This window comes from Canis aureus, chromosome 12, assembly GCF_053574225.1.
Source record: "Canis aureus isolate CA01 chromosome 12, VMU_Caureus_v.1.0, whole genome shotgun sequence".
NCBI classification, from domain to species: domain Eukaryota; kingdom Metazoa; phylum Chordata; class Mammalia; order Carnivora; family Canidae; genus Canis; species Canis aureus.
Window position 1 is genome coordinate 20,743,848 of NC_135622.1, and position 15,004 is coordinate 20,758,851.

The window sequence follows — 15,004 nt, forward strand, 5'->3', positions numbered from 1 at the left end:
CTTTGAAGAGAAAGGGTAGCATTTGAGTGGTTAGAGGCATAGAAAAAAATACTCCAAATAGGAACCAATTTTGAAAGAAGTCCTAGAGACATTAAGAAGACTTGATATTCAATAGGAGTTTTTTAGAAACTGGTCTGTACATAGTTGAATGAAACTGGTGCCTCTGAATGTCTATAAAATATGTTAGTGAACAATGATTCCTCAAATCTGATTTTCTCATTTTTTGTTCAGAATATATTGGCCTTGCCTTGCTTACCTTCCTATTTTTATGACAAAAGTACTCATAATAGACCTTGCAAAGAGCTTTGAAGCCTGACAGTGAAAAAGCACTTGTGAAATAATCACCCAAAGGAGAAAAAATAAGATTTCACAAGGATGTCATTGAACTCCTTTCTTTGTTAGACTTTTACACCGGTCCCATAGCAGTAGGGGGCTTGTGATGGTGGATAGTTTGCCCATCACTATACTTAAAAAAAAAAAAAAAAAGAATCATCAGAGGAAAAAACAGATGAGTGTAGAATCTTAGTAGGCAGATTAGCTGAACTGAGTACTTGAAGTAAGAAAAAGTGGAGCCCAGGTTGGTCATACTCATTTACATTTGGGCCCTGACCAAGGACCCAGCCCATCCCAGTAGTGACTCGGATCCTTCTTTACACACTGGTATAGGTGGTCTCAAGATAGGCTGAAGATGAATTAAAGGGTGAGGAACCAGCCTCAGTGCTTTTCACAGGCTCCTCTGTCCTCTTCCTCTCATTTCCATCCAGACTGTTTAGGTTTTGGTTTAGAGCCAGCTACTTTGTGAGAATAAGCCTTGCCCTTAGCAGGAAATATGTCACTGTGAGAAGTCTTGGTGAAATATCATGTTCCTTTTTGAGCCTCATGCCCCACATCTGTGGCTAGATTCTATCTCCACATTTCCCAATCCCTGCCTTCTACTTCTGATTAAAATTTTCCAGAGAATCCAGTCCCAAGAGCCATTTTTGACTCATAATTATATCCTAGGGACTATGCTAGGTTCTCATGCACCTTGTCTCATTGAATTTTCATCACAATCCAAATATATTATTGTCATTATTTTACCAGTGAAAACATTGAATTACTGAGGCCTTAAACCAATTTCCCAAGCTTATGTATCAAGAAATAGACAGTCTTAAAAGTCAAGGAAGTCTTGGGTCTATACCCAAATATGACCCAAATATGATTTTATATTATACTATATACTTCCACTATCTTCCCATTTTTCTCCCCATTACTTAGTAAAACAAATATTTTCTCAGATATAGTATAAATAATGAGGTTTTCTGAAGATATTGGTACTTGCTTCTCTACCCAAAGTTCTTGAGAACCAAAATCTGTTGAGTCTAAGAGACATAGTCAAATTGTGAATATTCAAGCTCAATACTTAAATGTACAGAGCTCCTGTGTATTCTCCCAAGGAATGATTAGTGTTCACTTCTTTTGTTCTACTTAGTAAATGCGCATCTCCCAAGGGTCCCTTAAAGATCCTGTCAAGCCTTGGACGTGTGCAAAACAGGATTAGGAGGATGTCAAGGTCACTGTTAGCTTTGTGGAAGAAGTTGAGCAGGATAATCAATAGACTCAGAAGGCAAGTAGAAGAGCTAGGAGAGGAGCAGTGGCCAAGACAGAGGTGAAATTAGCATGGCCTATTCAAAGGACAATCAGTGCTGATTTGCAAGCTCTGAAGAGAATACTAGTGCCATTTTATACATTTAACAGAATTTTTTTGGAAAGAACATCAGTGAACCAGTTTGGATGAGAATCAAATCTAGGTTTTGTCTGAAATGCTTGAACTGAGCAAATCTGGGGCATCAAAATTTTGGTATTTTAGATCTGCTGTCATTTGGCTCAAATGACATTCTGGAATAGAGGAAACTGAAGTGTCAAGAGGGAAGTGAACTTCTCTGTGTCATTCAGGGTGACAAGGCTGAGCTAAATCCCAGGCTCCAGCTGTCCATTCACTGCTAGCTCCACTGCACCACAGTGCCTTTCTTCCATTGATAGAATCCTTGGCTTGAGAACCCACAAAAATGACAGTTGACTAGGAACATCCCTGATGCAAAGCTTTAAATGAGCCTGTACATAAAGTTAGATCCATTTTACCAGATCATTTCACATCCTGCAGGGAGGTTAGTAACTCTTGGGGCTGGCCATTCAATCTAATTGTAGGATAGGAAACTCTAAGGCAGACATTCAACCTCTGTCATTCCTGTGCATAGAACGTGTCACTATCTAGACACGTCAGCTTTCACTGCTGGTCCCAATGGTGGAAGAATGCTTCTAATTAGAGCCCTTCAGGAATTTGACTTCAATCAAGAAGAATTGGTGTAGTGAGGTGAAACTTGTTTGCCATATCTGCTCTATTGCCGGGTGCTGAAGTTGGAAATATCTATCTGATATTCTTTTTTAAAAATATGTATTTATTTGAGAGGGAGCAAGAAAGAGAGAGGGAGAACATATGAGAAAGGCAGATGGAAGGGCGGAGAAAGAGTCTCAAGCTGACTCCATGCTGAATGGGGAGCCCAACTAGAGGCTTGATCTCATGATCCTGAGGTCATGACCTAAGCTGAAACCAAGAGTAGGATGTTTAACAGACTGAGTCACCCAGGTGCCCTTATATGATGTTCTTCGTACAAATTCTTGTTGCGTCACCATCCCCAAGATCTACAACCTGCTGCACAGGAAATCTCTGTGAATGGCAAAGTGAAATCCATTCACAAGCTCATAATATTGCACATGACAGAAAGCCAGAAAGGTGAAAGCTACAGTACACCTACAAAATGGGAATACCAGAACACCTGCCTCACTTTTGTAAAAGTAAAATAAAAGCAATGATGTTCAGAAGTGCTTAGTAGCATAGCTGGTCAGTAGTAAGCTCCCTCTTCTCTTGCCTGCCACAGAGATTTTCTCTTTTTCCCATTTAGACTTCTGTTGCATGAAGTTGTGTTGGTTGTGCTACTGCTTCTTTGCCTATGTTTTTACCTTCTGTGTTCTATCCCCCCACCCCACACTTTGCTTTCTCTTTTCTTTTTTTTTTTTTTCAAGATGAAAAATGTAATCCATTTCAGATGAGGCAAGGCCTTATAAAATTTGCAAAAACTTCAATATAAATCATGGTGTCTGGTCAGTCTTGCAAGTTTAGCATTTCATGAATGTTTGGGTGGATGTTTATATAGAAGTTTTAAAGGCATTTTGAAAAGCATTATTATTGTCCAACTCTTCACTCTTATTATCCTTCCTATACAAGTGCATACAGCAAAGTTAAGGAGGAATCTTCATAGTGAAATTCCCTTCCCTTCTTTCCTTCTCTCTGGTGAATTTTCCTCACTGCTATCGTTTCAAATCTTTGAGCTTGTGCTCTTCTTGTTCTCTCTTTCCCTTTCTTCTTAACCCTTTCCTAGTTTCTCTTCCTCTCTCTCTCTCCTCCCTCCATTCTATTCTACTCTCTCTCCTCTGTTTTTCTTTTCTTCCTTTTTAACCTACCCCCTATTTACTACCTCAGGGTCTGTCCCTTGGTGCTATCATTTCCATCAGTGCTTGACTAAATCAGGGCATAAACTTTCTCATGTTCTATTCTTTCTCCAACAGTGACATCTAAACACTGAGAGAGAGAGAGACTTGAAAAAAGAGAATGGACTGTTTGAAGAAGCCAAATGTCAGAATGGGTCTTCTGTTCTGTGTTTCATTCAGCTCCTTTAACTATAGCTCCTAATGACAAGTGTGGGTTGTTGCTATGATCCATTGTCATTGTTTTCCATGGCCTCTTCTGAAAGTGGACAACAGACATTCTTAGAGAAAAATGAGGACTGGATTACATTCTTTGACAAGGCCAACCTTGAAAGTTAGCCAGGTAAACAGGTGTTTACGTAATAATTTAGGGAGCTCTGTATAGGGATGCTAGTCGCTAAATTCAACATTCTAGTTTATCTTTTTATTATCCCTATATACTACTTAGATCACAAAGCTCTTTTTTTTGGTCTCCATAGGAAGCTGCAAATAACAGATTGTTAAATCTTAGCTGCATACATTTTGCTATTGGTTAAACTGTAGAGAGAGAGAGAGCGAGAGAGAAACTCGAGCTATGTTTTGGAATGAGGAAAGATACCATCAGGAATAGATATGAAAGCTGATATGAGGATGGCTAGCACTATGGGCTGACTTTACTAGTTTTGAAATGATTATCCCTACCCTCCAACTACCCAGCATAATAGATATGCAAATCTGTGTAGCCAGGTGTGCACCCAAAAGCTAGATTATACCCAAGTTTATATACACGAATAATTATTTGGGAGAGATCCAACACAGAATATTTAAGTATTGGACTTTGTCTCCCATTTTCTTTCTGCTCCTAAAGAGCAAGAATAGACAATAGAGTAGATGCCTGTGACTGCAAACTAGCAGTTGAGATGATTCTCTTGCTGGAATGATTTTAAAAGGAGATTGCACTTGAGGGAGATAGTCAAGACATTAATGCCAAATGTGTCATTTTGACCATTTACCGAAACACAACACTCTAGAACTCTGTGCTATCAATTAGTGTGGGATTTTCAGGGGCCATTAACCTAAGAGAGAGACATTTTTTTTTAATTGGGAGTATGAGGGCAGCTATTTTTGGCTTACTATAATTTCTGTGAGAGAGTTCTTATTGGTCAAAAATCTCTGAAGTTATTGATTTCCTGAAGTGTAGATTATATTTAGTGATATGTTTTGTAAACTTTTGGAATCAAGCCACTTTCATAGCTCTCTCTGCTCAGTGGTTTTGGTACAATATGCTGATGAAAGTAGCCAGATTCTTCTCAAAGGCAATGATCAAGAAGATAGGTTTTGGGAGAAAGTAAGAAACTTGAGGAGCTACAGAAATAGATTAAACCTCAGAGTATCAGCCACTGGTAGACATGAACGTTGAGTTTGAAGTGTGTTTGGCAGTGCAAAGGCCAGGAGCCAGTTAGGCTTTGAAAACAGAAGCCTGAAAACAGTGGTTCTTCATTGGTGGAAAAGATTTTAATGACAGTTGCCCCAAAGGTGTGTCTACTCATTTAAGTAACTGGTGTTAGACAGTTCTCAGCTTGGTACAATGAAGGAGGCTCAGTGCTGGGAGTTTGCAAGGCTGAGGTTTACCAGAGGATTGACACAATGGCCTCTGAGCTCAGTCTAGTCTCCCCTCCATCCCCTCCCCCCATCTCTCTTGGCCATGGATTTTAAATAAATAAAATAGAAGTAATGATGTCTGTTCCTCTGCCACAGAGTTATTTTGAAAACATTGTAAGTTAAGAGACAGGGAAATAGAAATAACGAACCAAACTTAAAGTTCTATACATGGCTTGTATAACTTGTATACAATTCTGAGTATCAGAAATGTTGCAGAAAATAGTGAGAGTAAAACCCACAAAGATCAGAAGTCCCAAGTACCAGGAGCAATCTTCCAAGTACAAATAGTTTCCTATTTATATTTTCTTTTTCTATAGGCTCAGACAGTTTTGAGGTTATTCCTTTTTTACTTTTTAAGAATCTATATGACTCCAGAAAGGATTATTCAAAACTGCTGATCCATAGGTAGATCAGTCTCAGCCACAAGGACTGGGTGAAATTTGTGAAAGCTTTGACTATGATGTAAGTGTGACGTCTATGGATGGACTTAAAGAAGAAAGGAAAAAGCCATGATTTTCAGTGAAGTTCTGAGGAAGCCTCAGTCAGGCTTCTGAAGAGTCCCTGAAAAAGTCCATTAGAAGAGTTGTGCATTGGGCAGAAATGACCTGGATCTAATACCTTGGCCATGCTCAGTGGCCTCTTTTTAAATACCCAGATATCTTCAAAGGAGTGGCAGGTGGAGGTTGTCAATCATCCCTGTGCCTTACAGCAGGTTCTCTTAAAGGGAGATCTGAATAGGGTATCTCTATGGTCACCATAGATATTACTGACACCTCTCATTCTGAACCCTATGTTGTCACCTCCACACACCTCATTAGAGGTGCCTCTGCTATGTGCCTAGGCTACCTACTGTGAGTTAAGTTACAACCATCCCAGCACTTACCAAATGATCTAGGCGTCAATTACCACTGCTGTATATGTACTATTACCTCATATTTACTACAACACTCTGATGAAAGGATCACAAAAATAGTCATTTTGCAGGTGAAACTCACAGGATAGATAACTTGTTCAAGGTCACATAGCTATAAGTAGTGGTACTTCCATTCAGACCTGACCTCCCTGGTCACTTGAATCCCACACCTCCATCCATTCAGTGCACATCTCCTGAGGGCCTTTAGTGGTGAAGTAGTTACACTGGGCACTGGAGATTTTGTGGTTCTCAAGTGGGCCATTGCTCTCAAGAAACTCATTGTAGACGAAAAACTAAGATCTAACCCAAAAATTATGATATAGCTCAGTTTGGGAAGTGCCCAGAGCACTGAGATAAACAAGAGCTCAGTCTTGAAGGATGAGAGGGGATAACCAATGTGATCACAGGAGAGAGATCTACATAGACCAAAGATCATTGGCCAAGTCACAGCAGCACCAGAGAGAACACATGGCCCTTTCATTTGCTTAGACTTTTTCCATTCAAGCTCTGCAGTTTTGTTGCCTAGAAATCTTTTGTTTATTAAGACAGCTGTTTAAAACCATAATGTTGCATGGAGATCAGTTCAAGGTGTAGTTTAAGTAATAACTATAAGTAAAGTCCTAGAATTTCTGAGGGCTGTACTATTTTTATACATTGGAACACATGCAAGGTGGTCCCCATTAGAGAGTAGCTGTCATATGTTCCAACTATTTTTCATAAGTGGAAGAAGGGATAACATTATATATAACTTGTGCTCTAACAGTTGCATCTGGAAGTGTCTCCTACTCAAATATCATCTGCCATATGTATATCAACAGAAGATGATTGAGAACCACTTGTAGTAAGAGATCAAAGCCATGTATCCAAAAAACATGCATGCAAAAGCAGAAAATGGTTAAATGGAAGGGAACACAATCAACCCATTGTGGTTGCCCCTGAATGAGGGAGAAGAGGACAAGGGCCTGCAATGGGTATTGAGAGGACTAAATAAGTATATTAACAAACAGCTGTTCTGATTTGGGATCCATGTTATTTCTTGGATTCTTCACTGTTTGTCATATTTTCCAATATAAAATTGTTTTTAAAAATGTTAATGAAAAAAAAAATAAAAAAAAAATAAAAATGTTAATGAAAATACATGAAGTCTACATGAATAGGGGATAGAAATGAGGTTCACAAGACTGGGCCAACTCTGAGTAAATGGACTAATTAGACTTGTGTTATAAAAGTGGAGCACCTGGATGGCTCAGTCGGTTAAGCTTCTGCCTTCAGCTCAGGCCATGATCCCAGAGCCCTGAGATTCAGCCCCATGTTGGAGTCTGCTTCTCCCTTTCCCTCTCTCTCTTCCCCTCCTCCTGCTCATGTTCCTTGTCTCTCTCTCTCTCTCTCAAATAAATAAATATCTTTTAAAAATAAATAAAATAATAATAATGAGTCTATTCATAAGATAAAATTTCATGGATCTACACAAAAAAATTAGAGAAATTAAAAATTGGTGATATCTGAAGAAAGTATATAGTGTATGTCTGAAGTATAAATCTGAAGGTGTATAGTGTATTTTATCGTTAATTTTCCGGTTTTAATAAGGGGCTGTTGTCATGTGAAATATTCTCATTGAGGGCAGCCAGGTGAAGCATACACAGGAAGTACTGTACTGTTTTTGCAACTTCTTGGGGAACTTATATTATTTCAAAGGAAAAAGATGAAGATGGGAATGATAGGACAAATTCCTACCCACTGACAAGGTATTTCTGTTTTCATGGATGATTTTTATCATCATAACACCTTTCCTTAAAAAGCATAGGCGCAGGGAAGAATCTTTACTATTGACAAGCCACATGTTGGGTATGGTCCTCCAGGACAGCCCATGGATCTCATCACATGGTTTAGATCCACCCATCTCTAATTCTAGCCTTATGTCTTTAATTATTAAATCACTTACATACATATTGTCTCAATTGTTCTTATATATGTTTGAATCTTCTCAAGTAGTCCTTTCCAACAAGTGTCTTATGCAGCTCATAAAAAAAAGTCTTGTGTGCTTTATTTTAATTTCCTGATTGTTATGCCTTCTATCATGATGTTTGTGGAGTGGGAAAAGTTTCATCAGTTTCAATATTATCTGGAACAAATTGGAGCAGAGAAGTGGATATATTGCTACTGATGGCTACATGCTGCCAGCCTTAAATGAGAACCTAGGATTGTCCCATTGTGTAGATGGGGGTTAGGGCTTCTCCTAAGCAAGGCTTTGAAGATTGGTAAGGACAAGACTGGCCCCACCTGTTTCAAGGTTTCTTTCATGTGTATTCCTTCCAGATAAGCCACAGCTAAAATAAAAGTGGTACTGAGGGAGAAAAATATGTTGATTCATTTGTACATGTTTATGGTGTACTAGCCAGGAACAAAGTCTGGAAGCAATATAATATGTCCATCCTCCTGGGATGGACAATGTCAAGATCTTAATGTTGTTACTGCTTTTTCATGAATTTATTTTAAAAACCTATTTCAAATAATAAGCTACTGTTGGCAGTGCAAGAAGTCCAGTAGTTAGTTGGAATGGAAGAGAGAATATGAGAGTTGAGATTCAAACTACTGTAAATCCCTTTGGTGGAGGTAGAGTTAAGATTGACAGAATTTGGTAATTATTGAGGTCGGGTGATAGGTATATGGGGATCTACTGTACTGTTATGCTGTTTTGTTTATAAGCACTTGATATTTTTTATGGAAAAAATCTTTTTTTAATTTTTTTTTAAATTTTTTATTTATTTATGATAGTCACAGAGAGAGAGAGAGGCAGAGACACAGGCAGAGGGAGAAGCAGGCTCCACGCACCAGGAGCCCGATGTGGGATTCAATCCCGGGTCTCCAGGATCACGCCCTGGGCCAAAGGCAGGTGCCAAACTGCTGCGCCACCCAGGGATCCCGGAAAAAATCTTAAAGAATAAAAAGTAATGGAAAACTATCTCACAATATTGTCAATGGATTATTAGATGTTATAATAATTTTCAAGAAAAGTAAAATCATAACCCTCATATAGACATAAAAATGAACACATTATGGGTTGAGTTGTTTCATGCAAAAGATAGGTTGAAGTCTTAATACCCAGTACCTGCAAATGTGACCTTGTTTAGAAAGGTGTACTCAAGTTAAGATGAGGTTATTAGGGTAAGCCCTAATCCAATACAAGTAGTATTCTTGTAAGAAGAGGAAATTTTAGGCACCCACGCACAGGAAGACTGCCAGGTGAAGGTGCAGAGAAAACACAGAGAAAGCACAACCACAGAGAACAGTTGGCTAAGTGATTATGGAGGCAGAGATAAGCTACAGTCAAGAAACACATGGGGCTACCAGAGCTTGAAGAGGTAAGAAAGGATCCTCCACTTAATGATTCTTCTAGAGGATGGTCCTGCCAACACATTGATTTAGGACTTCTAACTTTCAGAACATGAGAGAATAAATTTCTATTGTTATAGCTGCTCATTTTGTGGTACTTTGTAAAGGCAGCCCTAGGAAACTAATGCACATGTAAAGATTTTATTGACCCCATTAATGAGGAATGAGGTGTTACAACCAATTGAAAGGAGAAGTTAAAATTCGCAAATTTATATGGTGTAAAGGAATGTCGCAATGAATGTACAATTGTAGGAAAAACTGTATTTTACAGAGAACAGGAAAGTCAACTGAACCTTTACTGTAAGAGCATACTTTGCATGTATATAAACCAAATACTTTGCATTACCATCTATTCATCTACAACTTAACAGAGTTGCAAGGTAGCTCCTGTGGAATCAGAATCAGATAACCTTGAAGAGTTGTTGGTTCTGAATGAACCACAAACTTTTTCCTGTAAGTGAAAAACAAAAACAAAACAAACAAAAAGCAAAACTTCTTGAATACAAATGTTCATTTAAAAAGAAGAAAAATGATGCTAGAAAATCAGATTTCAGACACACTATACTTACTGAACGTGTGATATTTCAGGTAAGTGAGTCAACCACTCTGTACCCCCCTTTCCTCATTTGTAAGATGGGAATAATACTCATAATATCATCCAGGTCGGGCCATAATAGTGAAGATTAAATGAGATATTCTCGGCAAAGTACTTGGCAGTGACTGACTCAAAGTATTCAAAAGGTTATTCCCAATCTTATTGCTGTTACTAGTTTACAAAGTGGTGGGAGAGTGACCTAGGAGACTCCATAGGGGAATTTCCTGCATTGTCAAGTATTATGCAAACTCAGCCTAATGCCACAATCCTATTCTCAGGTTGGACTTGTTTCAGGATAAAAGTAATATGCAGAGTTTGCCCTCCCCAGTAGGAGCATGTCAGGGAAAGGCTGGGAGAGTGGCCAAGGACTGAAGAGAAAAAGTGGGTGAGAGCAGGGACAGGGAGGGAGGATTCAGGGAAGAGAGATATGGGACCAGAGTCAGTTGATGGTTCCATGCAATGTGTTAAGTGCAGATCTTCCTCCAAATCCTTTGCTTGGTATGACTGCCATGATGGATGTGAAATCTGCTAATGATCTGTTTTTAAAACCTTCCTAAGGGTTTTCCAAGTCCCTTAATCAACTCTGACTCCATTCACTTCACTTTAAGACCTCACTTCTGGGGGAGGGGGGGCAACCAGGGTGGAGGGTATTGTTCAGATGCATAGGACAAATGGAATTAAGGTGCACTCTCGGGGTTGGTTATCCATGCTATCCCATTTGTGCAACCAGTCTGGCATCTCCATTATCTCATTCAAAAGAGCACTTTTGGGCAAAAAACAATCACCACCAGCCTGCCTTTCCAGTTGTGCTTCAAAGTCGTGTTTGTGTCGTTTGCTCTGGGTCTGAAATTGTTCCTCAGATTTCCTCCCTGAAGGAGTTTACAGACATTGTACAAAGAAATTAATTAAGTAGATTTTCCATTTGCACAGTTTTAATGAATAAATGATGTTCCTATTTATCTGCTTTCTAATTATAACACAATTCAAAACATCTTGGTTTCCTGCATTCTGACAATGTTATTGTTATGGCAGTGTTACTGCTGCTCTCACGGTACAGGTAATAATATTTTTTTAGATAGATGCCAGGTGCAGTATTCCATATTTATTAAAGTGTGATCTGCATATTTTTCTCTTTTCATGTACTGCTTATCTGTACAAGAGCAGAAAGTTAAATATAATGCTCTGCTTTAAAGAGTCTAGAAGGATTTCATAGGCAGCCTAAGGATTTGTAGTCTGGTGGGGGGGATCAGGCCTGGCCGATACAGTTCAGGGCCTACAGAGGGAGGCCTGGGCTAAGAGGCCAAGGCAGCAGAACCAAACCTTACTACTACAAGCTGCCAGCGGGCCATGAACTCCAGCCGGAAGGACCGATAGTAGTACTGGCAAAGAAGCATGTGTTAGAGATTTAAAGGCCAGCAAGTCAGAAGCTCTGGAAGGGCAGCACAGAAATGAAAGAAGAAATCAAGACAGACGAGTCTCTTCTTACTCTGTCCTAGAGTTTTTGAGGTGAGCAGACAAATCACAGGTATTGTCATAGCCAGAGCTCAGAGGTCTGCAGAGAAACTCTGCTTTGATAGAGGTACAGGCAGAGGTGCCAGATTTTTTTTTTTTAAGATTTTATTCATTTATTCATGAGAGACACAGAGAGAGACAGAGGCAGAGACACAGGCAGAGGGAGAAGCAGGCTTCCTGCAAGGAGCCCGACATGGGACTCGATCCCAGGACTCCAGGATCACACCTTGGGTTGAAGGCAGGCACTAAACTGCTGAGCCACCCAGGGATCCTGGTGACAGATTTCTATCTGTGTCCTTTTCTGGGTGCAGGGCATCATCATTGTCCCCTTGGCCAAGGGAGAATTATGACCTGACCTCAGACAGGCATTTGAGTGCCATCCCATTAACAACGGTTGTGGACCTCCCATGATGTGTCATGATGGCTCCAGATCCTACAACCATACTTTTACCTTCCAGGAGTTTATCCTTCAGGCTCTAGAAACTTCTTGGGGAGACTGCTCTGGCCATAAAAAATCACCTGGCTGCCTGGAAGGGGTATACTCTTGGCCTACCTTAAAGTCAGAAGCTATGGATATTATTGTTCATGGACTATGAAGATAATTCTCCTTTTCTCCTTAGGCATTCCCTATAACTCCAAGGGAAAGGTGGAGCCAGTGATCTTTATACCCTTCTGATTTTATTTTCCTTCACTCTGTTGATTAAATTGTACATTGGCCACATACCATGTTTATTAATGAGGCCACTGTTTAAGTGCTAATCACGTCTAGTGTAATTGGTTTTATTGCTTCTGCTCAACCTCTCCACTGGACAGAAGGTCAGTCAAACGAATAGGTACATGCTTATTTCATTAATATGGTGGCATACCCTTTTGGCTTTTTCACCGATTTCCTTACACCATGTTTATTTTCTCTTAAATAGATCTTTCTTCCTGGAAGGCTACTCGTGAACACACCACAAACATTTACTGTATGCCAGGAATTATGCTAGCTACTAGTGTTTTGAGTAAAGGATATCCCTTGTCCTATAGAAGTTTATGTTTTACTGAGGGAGACCAAGAAGCACATGGGGCTGTCTTCTTGGGCTTCTGTAACAGAATACCAGGAATGGTGACTTATCAACAACAGAAATATATATATATATATATATATATATATATATATATATATATATTTTTTTTTTTTTTTTTTTTTTTTTAATTCTGGAGGCCAGGGAATCTGAGATCAAAATGCTGGCAGATTCTGTGTCTGCTGAAGCTTGCTTCCTGGTCCAGGTGCAGCAGTCTTTTTGCTGTAACCTCACATGGTAGGAAAAGAGTCAAAGGAGCTCTCTGGCCTCTTCTTCTAAGGATACTAATCCTGTTCATGAGGGTTCCATCCTTGTCTAATCACCTCCCCAAAACCCTAACTCCAAACATCATCACATCAAGTAATAGATTTCATTTTATGAATTTTGAGGAGCAACAAACATTTAGTTTATAGCGAGGGATAACATATAATCTGATCTGTTTTCTGATAAGGCTAAATACAGGTATTTTGAGAAACTTACCATAGCCCAAGGAGATAAAAGAAGACTTATTTCTCTCTGTGCTCAGTCTGATTGAGAGATAGGAGTTTTGTTCTGCAACCCTTTCTATTTTTTTTTTTTCTGCAACCCTCAGCCAACTAAATGTTAACATAGTGTAAGGACAAACTTTAAAACTGTCAGAGTCACTCCAATATAAAGAAAGCTGTTTTCACGAAGTGGTGAGTTCCCTATCAAAGGAAGTAGCAAAATATTTGATACACGTATTTTAAGAGGATTTATGAACTAGAAGTGAATTAGCAAGGCAATCTTTAAAAATCTCCTTGATTGTTTTTTTAAGATTTATTTTTTTATTCATGAGAGACACAGACTGAGATAGAGAGACAGAGACACAGGCAGAGGGAGAAGCAGGCTCCTCACAGGAAGCCTGATGCAGGACTAGATCCCAGATCCCGGGATCACGACCTGAGCCAAAGGTGGGCGCCCAACCCCTGAGCCATGCAGGCGTCCCTCTCCTTGAATTTTTTTTTTTTCTCTCCTTGAATTCTTAAGACACTAAGATTCCTGGCACTAGTAAGTTATGGAAAAGTTCCTTGGGAAAATGGGATGTTGAGGTCCCTGATACTAAGGAGATGCTAGTTAAGCAAAGAGGAGTAGGGAGAAGCTTACAGGCAATGGGGCAGAATGAGGTGGGCTCTTAGACTCTGACTAGATACTCAGATCTAGGAACATGCACATGGGGCCCCCAGCATGGATTTTGGCACACCCAGATGTGCCTGCATCCTTTCTAAATTCTCTAGCCAGTTAAACTAGGACATTCCTGTTGGGAGTTCTGTTTATTTTCTGATATTTGAATAATCCAGTGCATACTCTTCTACTGGGGAGCACATGCTGTGCTCCAGCATGGCTCGGTAAGGAGGTACAATGAACTATTAGAGCTGGGGACCACTTCTGGTGACATATGGCCAGATTCACACTTAGCTTTGTGTCAGCCTTCTAGAAGAGAGGGTTTGGTAAGGAAAACACAAAAATTCATATGGGATTCCACCCAGCATCCTAGAAGTGAAGATCTTCTGTCTTTTCAACTCTATTTTAATGCACAGTTATCTTATACTGCAGAAGAGGGGCTAAATGATCAACTCACTCCAGTGTCATTAGAATGGCCTTAAAAAGACCTAAATCTGAATGACTCTTTTGTTTAAAATCTTAAATTTTTCCTCGATTACCTACCTTCACTATGAACACCAAACTCCTTTGTGCAGAAGATGAGACAGTTGATGGCTAACAGCATAGGCTCTAGAGTTCTGTTGTTTGGAGACAAATGCTGATCTTAGGCCAGCTACATAATTTCTCTGTGCCTCAGTTTCCTCATCTGCTAAACAGTGACAATTGTAATAGCTCCCAGCTCACTAAATTTTTATAAGGACTAAGTGTTTCAACACATGTATCAAATACGAAACAGTCTCTGGCACACAAATACTGTCATTACTAGGTTTATAAGCCCCTACTCACTGTGAGCTTCAAAGCAATGACCGTGTGCTTTGAGTGGGCATCCTAAGTACCCATCTCAGTGTAGGCCTGGCATATAATATACATGAGGTTTAGGAGTGTAAGCTCCAGAGTTGGACTTCTTGAGTTTGCATTCTGGTTTTATCGCAGGAGCATCTGCAGTGTATAACTTCCTAATCCTTGGCTTTCTCATCTGTGAAATGAAGGGAATAAGTAAGATAATATGTGCAAAGCACTTAATTGAGAACAGAGCCTGGCATTAAAATCATTAGCTAATATTGTCATTTGAGATCAATAAATGCTTATAGAATAAATATTCAAGATGCAAACAGAGATTACCAGAATATGTCCACTTTCTTTCACCCCTCTCCCTCCCTCATTGGCATGTTGGCT

General features: G+C 39.6%; 1 protein-coding gene across 7 annotated transcripts in view; it reads left to right on the forward strand.

Annotated features, from left to right (window-relative positions):
* CTNNA2 (catenin alpha 2) overlaps positions 1-15,004 on the forward strand; it is a 1,080,823-nt gene that overhangs the window by 571,627 nt on the left and 494,192 nt on the right. The gene's annotated exons all lie outside the window — the stretch shown is intronic.